This window comes from Protopterus annectens, chromosome 2.part1, assembly GCF_019279795.1.
Source record: "Protopterus annectens isolate FY-2018-M chromosome 2.part1, PAN1.0, whole genome shotgun sequence".
NCBI lineage: Eukaryota > Metazoa > Chordata > Ceratodontiformes > Protopteridae > Protopterus > Protopterus annectens.
The window spans coordinates 424,450,266-424,463,674 of NC_056729.1; the positions used below are offsets into that span (position 1 = coordinate 424,450,266).

Sequence of the window (13,409 nt, forward strand, 5' to 3'; positions counted from 1 at the left end):
TTCGGCATTCATTAGACCTATCATTGAGTACAATGTCCCCCTTTGGTATATACTTAACCAGGCAAATCCAACAATTGGAACGTCCACAGAGGTTCTGCACTAAAAGAATACAGGGCGTAAGTAATATGTCCTATGCAGACCTCCTCAAGGCCCAATCCCTGTATTCTGTCTTCTACAGGCTTTTGAGGGGAGATCTATGCCTGGCATAAAGGACATTGTCAGACCCCACTCTGATGGACCTCCTGCATATCCACAAAATAAACAGCACCAGAATTACCCATTCTAAAGACTTAAGCCTTCTCTGTGATATAAATAGGACCTGCTGGAGAGATAGGTATGCATCCCAGAGACTACCTTGTCTATGGAATAGGCCCCCATCCATGTGAAGCACAGTTCCTCCCTAACCTAATTCAAGTGCAACTTGGACAATTGGATGGTAAACCAGAAATTCATCCCTGGTATGGCACCTGTGTCTTTATCTCCTAGGACCATGCTTACACTTATCAAGGGTATCAGAACTTGTCAGGGATTTGGGATGCATGGTTAGGCTTAAAAAGGCCCTTGTGTCATTAGCCTAGTAAACACCTGTGAACCTATAAGAAATTTCCTTCTCCATGAGATTGACATGTGTCCATTCTCCAAACCTCTGAGTCTGAATAGTCTATTCAGAGTGGAGTCAAAAGATGTACTTGGGTAGTTCCCCAGTGATGGACAAACTCTCAGGAAGCTCTCTCTGTTTAGCATCCATTTGTCAGAATCTGTCCTGGACCTGTTCAAGTAGTCCATCACAGTATTCATCTCTGATAGGATGTAGACTGCTTGAAGAAAGACTATGCACTGAATGCCTAACTCCCAAGCAGTCATGGCAAGTCTGCAGAGATGATAAGCTTTTGTCCCTCCATGCTTGTTGATGCAGCACATAATACTGGTGCTGTCTGTATGGATTCTGAGGGTTGCTAGAAACCAGCGATGATGAGGCTGAGGGGTTAGGATCAGGGCTTTCATCTCATTGACATTTATGTGATCCTTTCTGTCCTGCCATAACAAAAACACCCTAGACTTTTATGTTCATTAAATATGCTCCTCATGCCAGATCCAAAGTATCTGTGAAAACTTCCTGGCAAGGGTTGGGAGCCAGAAAGAGCACTTTGTTTGAGTGATATCTGGTTGATCCACCACATAAATTGCTTCTTGATGAAGGTCAAGAAATGAATTGGGAAGTTCATGAGGTGGTAGTGCTGTGCTGAAATGGACTTGAGATACCACTGACTCTTCCCCACTTGGAGTCTAGTAAAAGGAATCATTCATACAGCTGGAGCCATATACCCCCAGTATCTCCCTTGCTGTGGTCATTTGTAAGGGAAGGACAGACTGGAAGTAAGCAGTTATAAAATGCATTTTGTCATGAGGTAGAAATGCCATCCTGCGGTGTTGAGATCGCAACATACAAATACTAGATCCTGAGAAGGAAGGACAGACATTTTCATGTTTATTGTGAATCCCAGATAAAGAATGGTCAATAAAATACATAAAATCTGAAAGAAGATTGCATTTTGAAGGAACCTGGAGAGAGAGGTTTATGGTTAGAGTAAATATGTATACCTTGGAGCCCACAGAAAGGTATAACAGGGACTAAGCATTTTAGTGATTACAGAAAGGCCAAAGGGCAAAGCAGGGTATTGAAAATGAAATTATAAGGCAAAAAATATCATGTATTTTCTGTGATCTGAATGGAAGGATATATGTAGATAGCATATTTCAAATATTGGGTGATCAAGAATGTTTGGAAGAAGAGTTTGAAGATGAAGCATTTTAAACTTGGGGACTATTAGGAAAGAGTTGACTGATAAATCCTGGATGCATCCTCAAGTCTCTTCCTTTTTAGCAGCTAGAAACAGTCTGGAATATAAACCTGTTTTCTTCTAATGGAATTGAGCCAATTCTACAATTCCCTGATCAAAATGTTTTGTAACCCTTCTCCATGATGTTCAGGACTTACTGGTCTGAAGTTGTAAATCTCCATGCAGTAAGAGAAATAGAGTTTCCTTGACATAGAAAAGGGGAATTGGCTAAGGTAGATCAGGGGGAGAGGACTGTGAGAAAGATAGCCACAAACTGGTTAATTCTTCTGCAAAGGAACCCTTGGGTACTTTGAAATCCTGCTTTGATTCTTCATAGAACAACTTCTTGGGGAAATGTTTACCTTTTTATCGAGTCTCCTCATTTTGTAAAAAAAAGGCCAGCTTTTGAAAGATAATTCTGCTAGAATTTTGGGACTAGAGAAAGAAAAATCTGAAATCCTGCATAATTTTGCCTCTTTTTTGCAGGTTTTTAAAGATTTCAGCTGCAGCGGGATTAAAAAGGTTCATGTTATCCACAGGGAATCCAAAACTCTGGATTTCACATCTTCAAGTATGTAATGCAACTACAGCCAGCAGCACTTTCTTAAAGCAGACCATGTAGCTGCAACTATGGAAGATGCATCTGCAGCATTATAAACTTGGGAGGCATAATTATGTAAAGTCATCATAGAAGGCTTATGATCCTACTCACAGTAGCTTGTTCACGGCACCCAGAATAGATAAAAGATATTTGATAAATGGGTCTGACAGTTTATGGCACCAAAAGTGTAGAAGTCTACACTTTCTTCAGATAACTATCCATAGACCTGCAGTCGTTATCACTGGTTAATGCATTAGAGGGTGAAAGCAGTTTAGTGGGCTTGACAGAGACTGGAAAATCACCACTGGGTCTGAAGAAGGATTTTTATAAAGTAATTTATGGGGGACATAACCTACCATTTTTAAGGTGCTAGAGGTTGGGTTTCCAGGTTTAAGGAAGCCGTAGGAAAGGTATCCTGTAAAGTCTCAAATACAGGACAGGATCCAGAAGGCTTGGGAACTCCCATATAGAGCAGGCTGTAATACCTTTTTATATGTCAGAAACCTGCTTACTCTCCCACTGAAAACGCTGCTCTCTTCTAAGAATGAGTCTGGTGACACAGCATCCCCATCTTCAGACCCAAACCAAAATGGGGAATGAATCTGGGAAGAATAAGTTGGAGAATCTGCATCTGATTCACAACATTACACTTCAGGACAGGAATCTCTGTTTCTCTTTTGGGGGGGGGGGTATAGTAGAAGAAGAGAAGAACTGTGGGTGATTTAAAGACATAATAGCTTTAAAAAGCCCCTGGGAAAAAGTCAGATCATTCCTTCTGTGAATCTCTAGAAACTGGAGTGACAGAAGGGGAGGTATACTTGATCTTCCACTTCTTTTTCTTAGCAGCACTGGCATGGGCATAACAGACGTAATCCAAAACCTGACATACTTTCAACCAGTACCAGGGACGTCTTAATGGAATAAAGGTTCTGGTATGCCATCAGTGCCTTAAGAAATAACAAGTCACTGTTATCCTATTCCTGGCCAATATAGCCCTCTTATCATTTGAGCAGGATGTGCTGTGACACTGTGTCATATCATCCCCTTAACTGTGTCATGACAGTGGGAACAGCAGATAACACTGGCTGATCTGAGACCTCATCAAGCACCACAGCAGCGATGCCTGGGTCTGAGCGAGCAACAGAAGCTTTCAGCTTCGAATTTGTAAGCTTCTTTCTAGACTACTGATGGTGATCTGACTAGGAAGATCTCAAAGTACATTCAAGCCAGTGTGAACTCTTGAGTCTTTGGGGGAAAATAAGTGACTGCTTAATGCTTCTGGAACAAACGACTGCCGGATGAAATGCTGCTTATAATTATGTTTGGGTGCTAAACAGAAAAGATATTTAGTGTGACTATCTGTAAGGAATCTGCCTACTGCAGTCATATTTACCCCTCTTAGCCGACATGAAAAAGCAACAATTTAATCATAAAATGAAGTAAAGAGGAGGGTTATCCAATGGGAATACTTATCTGCCCAAACACAATGGAGGTGAATTTGGGCATTTAGAGTCAATGTTACAACTGCCTCATGTACAGAGACCACCTTCTCCTCCTACCACCAAACACTAATACATGCGAGAGATGCAATTATACAGCCAAACTGGAGGCTAAACTCTCTAAACCCAAGACTGGATCAGACAGTCAAGAGAAGGGAAATACTTGCATCACACCACCAGTCGCACATAGACCCATTAAACCAGCACCGACAAAAAACACACATAAATACATGAAAACATACTCAGAGGCTCTAAATAAAAATCTGCAAAAGCAACAGAGACCTCCAAAGCAGACATCCAAGTAACCTTCACCCCCCCCAACACAAACCATGAAACACATACTTCACAAAACCAGTGTGCCACGCAATCACTGCCCTTAAGGCAAAATAACATACCCAACACACTAGTAATAGGTGACTATATAGTCAGGTACACTGACGTCCCACTCACTAGGCTGAACAAGAAGGTTACTGTTAGCTGCCTATCAGGTGCCAGGATCCGCCACATAACACAAGCACTCAGGTCACTCCAGAACAAGTACAAATATGACTCTGTCATTGCCCATGTTGGTGTGAATGACCTGAGCCATACCTCCCTGGACTACATGAAAAGAGACATGGAAGAGCTCTCTGATCACATAGCCCAGGCTGGTATAACCCTGACCCTGAGTAGCATCCTGCCTCACCAAGAATGATACCATGGAATAAAGAAAAAATGATCAATTTCAACAACTGGTTATGTTTCTGGTGTCATTCAAAGCGGATCCAGTGTCTGTCCGCCTGGGATGACATGCTCGACAAGCCACACTGCTTCGCTAGAGACGGCTTGCACCTGTCACCCTTAGGCTTTCAAATACTGGTCAAGGCTCTTGCCAACCCCATAGTGCCTTTTTAGGCAAGGATCAAAAGACAAAACCACCGCCGTAAATAGCACAAGTAACAAAAAACTGAGGGCAATGCTACTCAATGCCAGAAGTCTAAACCTCAAAATGCACACACTCGAGGCACTCCTCAGTATGGACAAAATCGATATATGTGCAGTAACAGATACCTGGTTTAAGGCTCCAGAGAGCAAACTACCAGGCTACAACTCATACCATACATTTCGGCCACAGAACCCAGACCAAAATACAAAAGGCGGGGGCGTATCCATATTCATCAAGGATACCCACACCTCCAGGTTAGTGGCACAGCATGATGCTTCAGAGATCATCCACGTGCAACTAACAAAGCGCAAAACTGCAATTAAAATTGTAGCTTGCTACAGATCACCCACCATGTTCCAGGTCCCACATTCCGCATTTCTGGAAACACTGGTAAACATAAAGGTCCTACCAAACACCCTAATAGTGGGTGATTTCATTTACCCAAACATTAACTGGGAGAACTACTCAAGTACTAACTCCCTTGCCCAACATTTCCTAGAATTTATAACTCAAACGCCCTGGATCAACTGGTCAACACTCCCACCAAAGTTGTCAACATATTGGACCTGGTCATCACCAACATGGGTGACCGGTGTTCCACACCGGAGGTCAACCCCTCATTGGTTAGATCTGACCATAAACAAATCACTCTGGATATCCACATTCTGCCCCAACCCCTGGTCAAGGAAACCAGTGTGAAAAACTTTTCAAAAACAAACTTCACGTTACTTAAGACCGAGGTGGAAAGTTTCAAAGCCACCATGCTAAAGGATAATGCTGTCCACGTTGCAAAATCCTTTACTAATGCATTCTACGGGCACCTACAAGAATTCATGGATCGTGCTAGCCCAAGCAAGACCAAGACTCACTCCTCCAAGAAAAGGAAACCAATTTGGTTGACTCCTGCCATAAACAAGCTATACAATAGAAGGAGGAAACTAATACAGAAAAAAGTAAAATCCCAAGAAGGAAAGACATCCCTGATCAGTATCAGCAAGAAACTACAATCTCTCATAAAATCATCCAAGGTGAGCTTTGAAAGAAAAATTGCCAAGGACTCCAAAGATAACCACAAGGCATTCTTTAGCTATGTCAAGAATCTAAGTGGCAATGCTCAGATCTGCTCAGAGTTAGTGCAGAATGGCACAAGATATACTGAACCGACTGATATCGCCAACATCCTGGCAGACAGGTTCAGTGCAAACTTCACCCCCCCCTCACCCCCAAAAGGGCCCATAACCATACCAGAAGAATGTAGACCCCTGAAATCACAAACACTCAGGTTAAAACAGCCCTCTCCAAAGCCAAAAACACAGCATCAATGGGACCGGACGGCGTCCTACACGAGCTCAAAGACAAACTAACTCCTCACCTAAGCACACTGTTCAAACTCAGCCTCTCCACAGGCTATGTACCCATAGAGTGGCACACAGCAACGGTTATTCTGCTCCACAAAAGTGGAGCCACAACAGACCGAGGGAACTATCGCCCTATAAGCCTGACTAGCTTGGTCTGCAAGGCTATGGAGCGCATCATCATGGAACTCGTTAACAGAGACATTGGAAACCTCCAAATATTGGACCCTACCCAGTTCGGCTTTGTTAAGGGCAGATCATGCCTCCTAAACCTGGTGGACTTCTTTGAGACAGTTACCAAGGCTATAGACGAGGGAAAGGTGGTACACACAGCCTACCTAGACCTCGTAAAGGCCTTCAACACCATTCCCCAGTCTGGTATTATAGACAAGCTCACCAGTCTGAACATAAACCCGTATGTCACAAGATGGGTTGCCAACAGGCTAACGGACAGAACCCACATGGTGAGAGTTGTGGGAGTTAGGTCCGACTCTAAACCGGTTACAAGTCCCCAGGGCTCAGTCCTAGGACTCCTCCTGTTCGGCATATACTTCCCAGAGGTACAGGCATACTATGGCTGACCAAGTTTGCAGACGATTGCAAACTAGGGGCTATAATTGACTCTCCGGATGACACAAACATCCTCCAAAAGGGTCTCACTGAGACAGATACCTGGTGTCAAAATCATGGCCTCAAGTTAAATGCCAAACAGTGCATAGTCATTCCCTTTGGAAAAAACAAAGTACCCACAAACTACCACATAGGTGGTAGTCCCCTAAATACTGAAGATGTAATAAGGAATCTAGGGACCCAAGTAGATAGTAATCTCTCCTTTGATAATCACATTGCCAAAGTGGTTAGAAAATCCTTCTATGTGGCCCACCTAATCACAAAAGGGTTCACATCCAGATCAAAAGAGGTCATTTGTGCAGACCCATCATGGAGTACAACGCCCCATTTGGGATGTACCTTACAAGACATCTGCAACAGCTGGAAAGACCACAGAAGTACCTCACCAAGAGGATCACTGGCCTCAAACAGATGCCCTTTGCAGCTCGACTGAAGAAACCCCAGCTGTACTCAGTTGCATACCGCCTTCTCAGAGGTGATCTCTGCCTGACATACAAGGCCATGTCCAACTCAGAATTGATGGACATGTTCCACCTAAAGAAAATCAAATTCCCTCAAGCCACACGCTCTAGGGATCTAAACCTCACCACAACAATAAATAGGATGTGCTGGAGGGATAAATTCCTGTCCCAGAGACTTCCCATGCTCTGGAACATCATTCCAATCTACATTAGGCAGAGTTCCTCGCTAACCTTCTTCAAGAGAGATCTTGACGAGTGGATGGGAAACAGAAAGTTTACCCCGGGGATCACTTTAGTGGCTCTGCTGGACAGAGGCACAGGGAACTAATGTAAGGGGGTGGTGAAAGCCAACACATTCTGGATAGGCTTATAAATGCCTTTGGGCAGATAGCCTAGTACCTACCTATGAACCTATGTCTGGCTAACTGAAGCAAAAGCAAAACCTCACCGTTTGAGCTGGTGGCAAGAAAGTTCTGGGAATTTTAATTCCTGTAAGTTCCTTATATACAGTTTCACATTCTGGTGCTTTGGGCAAGTCAGATGTACAGCTTGAGAGCAAGACTCTCACCAAACATATGGTATCTTTGGCATGATACTTCCATTCTATGCTGTGCAACTTATAAACAAAGGCACGGCATACAGGTGCAAATAAGTCATTGTTCCACTGTAGTCAGCATTCATCAGACCTGTCATTAAATACAATTCCCCATTTGGTATACATGTACTTAACCAGGCTCATCCAACAACTGGAATGTCCACAGAGATTCTTTACTAAAATAATACAGGTCGTAAGTAACATGTCCTCTGCAGACCACATCAAGGCACTATTCCTGTATTCTGTCTCATACAGACTGCTGAGGGAGATCTATACCTGGCATACAAGGCATTGTCAGCCCCCACTCTGATGGACCTCTTTCATATCTGTAAAACAAACAGCACCAAAACTACCCAGTCTGAAGACTTAAACCTTGCCTTTGATATAAATAGGACCTTCTGGACAGACAAGTATTTACCCCAGAGATTACTCCTTTTCTTCCCTAACCCAATTCAAATGTAACTTGGACAACTGGATGGAGAACAGGAACCTCATCCCTGGTTTGGCAACCATGTCTCTAATGGACACAGGCAGCTTGTAAATGGTTCATCTCCCAGGCCCCTGCTTGTAAATGTTTTACTTCCCAAGCCCCTGCTTATACTTATCAAGGGTACCAGAAGTTGTCAGAGATTTCGGATGCATGGCTAGGTTTAAAAAGGCCCTTGTGGTCATTAGCCTAGTACACATCTATGAACCTACATGTAATGAATATTGCAATAATGATTAATGCAGGACATTATAACAACTTCAAGACTGAGGTACCATGGAGTTTTCCTCCACAACCTATTAGTTAGTGTATATGTACATTTCAGAATTTGCTATTTTTTTGTCAGAATTAAAAGTTAATTTTTTAAACACATTTATTAAAATGTCACTTAAGACATATGCACACATACATTAACAGAAAAGAAAATAGCTCATGTTAACATTTTTTCACGTACACCCATTATACATCGCTTACTTGCTTTCTTTATCACAACTGTCTTTCAGTCTAACATTACACAAAAAACAATTCCTGCCTGCTCTTAAACATCACTCTTCCTCTTCCTGAACATTATTCTGGATGTATGGTTCCCATAAATGCCATTTATTTCTATGCAATTTGCTCCTGACCTTTTAAAGATCCCTCTTCCAGTTACTTTATCTCTTTTACTCAATACTTAAAATACATTTAGTTTTGATTTTAATTTCCGTTTTTTAGTAATTGTTTTTTTGGCAGCCAACAGAATAAAACTTAACAAGGCCATACTATATCCAGGCAATTAAGATCATGTCTCCCACCTCAAAATAATAATTTCCTTTGGTACAACCATTTGCTCCCCCCAATATTTTTGAAAGAGTAATCGGCAGGGAATTTTCTAAATCGCCCAACTCATTACACTTCCAAGAACATGTTCCCAGTTACCTCTTTCTTTCCCATCACACATCCAACAGTTGCTGTCTATGTGAGGAAAAATTCTTTGAAGTCTACTTGGAGTATAAAAATACCCATGGAAACAATTCCAGGCAAGAATCCTAAACTTTCTAAACTTTGTTGCACACGTGGGAGCCATACATTTGTCCTCCCACTGTTCTCTTGTAAACAGATTTTCCAGTTTCTCGTCTCAATCTTTTGTAATCTCTTCTGACTGATTCTTATATTTATCATGTGATGATTTACACAACATAATATTTATTCCATTTTAACATCAGCTTCTGTTCTTGATTTGACTAAAAAAACTTCCAGAACAGGTATTTTACTCAGCATTCCCCTATCCCTTCTCTTTACCTATACTCTGATATCAATCCCTGACAGGGAAGGTAGTCTCTAATCTGCAGTTCAGACTTCTTCTTGGCCTCATATTCCCACTCTATTACCTTTCCCTCTGTAGTTATTTGCTTTCAATACATTGGTTCTTTTGCCAGCTTTCTCAAGTAAATTCCATCCCTCTCCTGCCTATGTTCTGTACCCTTACTTGCAGTCTTACCAATTGGCAAAATCTACTTTCTCCATTCATGTGTTGGATTAGTTCTTAGAATAATTTCTGCAGCTTTATGAATTTAATATTCTGCACTGTGGTTACTATTCTCCTTCAAGATCTGCATCCAAAAATCCCACACACTGCTTATTTCTGATCGCCACCCCTGCTTCATCACCATCCCTTTCCACTTTGAATTATACTTTTCTGTTTGTGTTATTTCATCACCATCCCTTTCCACTTTGAATTATACTTTTCTGTTTGTGTTATTTCATCACCATCCCTTTCCAATTTGAATTATAATCTTCTGCTTGCGTTATGTATATGAGCCATAACTGTGTAGCCAACATATCCCTTCAAACCAAGCAATCCTAAAAAAACACATTGTTCTTTTGGGGGGAACAACTTATCTCACTTCGCTCTTGCCCGCTTTCCTTCCCAGATAAATTCTTTCAAATCTTTATTAATTATTGTCTACAACTTTTCCGCTGGTTAATAAAAGTATGTCTGACCTGTATATAAAACTAAAGGTACAAAGAACATTTTCACTGCTTCTCACTCTTCACAGACAACAGCATTCAGTTTCTCAGTTATCTTTTGTCTAGCCTCTTCCCACATACCCTTAGCTGCCATAACAGAAGCCTTTTTAATCTATACTCAAATACTTCATCTTATGCCCCCATAAATACGGATATTGCTGAATGAAGTTTTGAGTGGAAACATGATATACAGTCTCATTAAAGCCCTTCCTCAAGGCCAGGAGACTGCACGTGGATTGAAATCTTGTATATCAATATATGTTTTTTACATATGTTGTTTTATTATAGACATGATAGTTCATATCACACATTTTACAAATATGGCACATTATTGTAACAATAGATTTATCCATATTGGTGTTCTCGCTATGGTATTTATTCACATTTTTATGCATGCTTTTCACTTATATATTTAGATTTGAAAGGATTGTATACGTGTGCAACAACAGTGAATTTATGCATGCCAGTGTTTTAACTTTGATAGATGCTTATGCGTTGTATATATTTTTGGTATGCATATTTTTTTGAATGTAACTTTTGACTTATTACCATCAGCCGATATTTTAGTATTTTTATTGTTGCTAATAATTCTTTACTCTCATTTCGATTAGGTATATGACACTTAGAGTTTTATATAGGGCTTTACTATTCATTTTTGAATAAGTGATGATGTCCCTTTATATTTTTGAAAGTTGAAATGATTAGTCCAATGTTCTGATCGGCTGGAGAATAGTATAATAGAAAAGAGGGAAATATAATGTGGTATCTTGATTTTGGTCTGAAGAAGCTTTATACGAAAGTGCTTACCAGTGTGCACAATAAAGAACGATTTTACTTCAAGGACTGCTACTGTGGATTTATATATACTTTTTTGTGAGCTGCACGGTCGCTACCACTGTTTGGATTATTCCTGCTGTTTTTATTTGTCTATTTTATCACAGTGGTGCATTTACCCCGGAGAGTGTTTTGTGGTACTGTTTTTCATCAGCCTAACTAGTCTGATCTGCAAGGCCATGGAACAGATTATCACGGACCTCATTAACAAGTACATTGGCAGCCTCCAAACACTTGATCCAACACAGTTTGACTTCGTCAAGGGGAGGTCATGTCTGGTAATTTGGTCGACTTCTTTGAGACAGTCACCAAAGCCATGGACAAGCGGAAGACTGCACACACTGCCTACCTTGACCTGGCCAAAGCCTTTGACACTATTCCCCACTTGGGCATAACAGATAAACTCTTTCAACTAGGCATCAATCCATATGTTACCAGATAGGTAGCAAACTGGCTCACTGACAGAACCCACATAGTCAAAACAGGGGAAGCCACCTCAAGCAGTAAACCCGTAACAAGTGGCGTACCTCAAGGTTTGGTCTTTGGGCCTCTGTTATTTGGAATACATTTTTCTGAGGTACAGGCCAAAACCAGTGGGCTATGACTGACCAAGTTTGCAGATGATTGCAAGCTGGGTACTGTCATCAGTTCCCCTAGTGATGTGGACATACTCCAAGAGGGTCTCACTTAGACAAATGACTGGTGCCAGAAACATGGCCTCAAGCTGAATACTAAAAAATGCATCATCATCCCCTTTGGGGAGAGTGACGGCCCCACAAATGATCACATTAATAACAATGTCCTAAGCACGCAATCAGTTGAGATTTGGGCACCCAGGTTGATAGCAACCTGACTTTTGACCACCATGTTGCCTTCTACATGGTCCACTTCATAAGTAAGGGTATCTCATCCAGGGACAAGGAGGTCATAACATCCCTGCATTCTTCCCTTATAAGGCCTGTTATTGAGTGCAAAGCCCATTTCGGATTGTACCTTGCAAAGCACATGCAGTAGCAACAGCAGGATAGACCACAGAGGTTCCTCTCCAGGAGAATCCAGGGCTTCAAACATTTACCATACACAGATAGGCTAGAATCCCTATCCCTCTACTCCGTTTCATACAGACTCCTCAGAGGTGACCTCTGTCTGGCATACAAGGTGATCATGGATCCCACCTTGATGGGACTGCTGCATATTTGCAAGTCAAGCTCCACTAACGTAACCTGCACACTCGGCCTCAACCTGGTCTGTGATATTAACAAGACTTGTTGGCAGGACAGATTTATGTCCCAGAGACTCCCCCCATCTATGGAACAGACCCCCTTTCCACAGCAAGCAAAGTACCTCTTTACCCCTTTTTAAGCACAACCTGGATAACTGGATAGGAATCAGAAAATATACCTCTGGGATTCCACCCATGTCACTGCTGGACAGGGGCATCTGGTGCTGGTTTGTCTAAACATGGGCTAAACTCTTGGCTAGGCATATAAGGGCCTCAAGGCTAATAGCCTAGTAACCTTCTATGATCCTAAATTCCAAGTTTCCACAGGAATACCAACTGCTTCTTGAGACTTCCATGCATATCAATTATACATCACCGTTTTTATCTCATCTCCTCTATCTTAACTGTTAGTTGTTGAGTCTTCCTTGTCTTACTTCTTAACTATACCTCTTTTTCCTTTATTTCTACCCTATTTACACTCCATTTTCATCCCTCTGTTTCTCGTTAAGAAATTTCTATCTTTGCTAATAACTCTCAAGTTCAACTACCATTTCCTTGAATTCCTCTCTTTGTAATAAGCATGTTGAAAAGGGCCAATTTTTAATTTTTACTTCAATACCCTGCATTTTCAGCTTAGTTTTTATTGGTGCAAATTCTGAAATAGTTGATCATGTGCCATAAAACCACCATATTTATTAGTAACAAACATACCTCTCAACCTGGAAACATCAAAAATCTGGGCAAAGGCCCATGAAAAATAGGTACAAATCTGTACACTGATTAACATAAAATTTGCATACATAATTATGTAACCCTATCCTCTCCAATAGAATTGTGAGATACCAACTTTCAAACAAACTGAAGAACAGATAACCAAAATATGGCCACAGGATAGACTCTGTAGTAGATGATAACCATTTTTTTTAATGTGTAGCAATGATGTTCACTG

The 13,409-nt window shown here is 41.3% G+C and overlaps 1 protein-coding gene across 1 annotated transcript in view; it reads right to left on the bottom strand.

Annotated features, from left to right (window-relative positions):
* Positions 1-13,409, bottom strand: part of SLC10A7 (solute carrier family 10 member 7) — a gene marked incomplete in the record, with an annotated part of 2,703,821 nt that overhangs the window by 584,497 nt on the left and 2,105,915 nt on the right.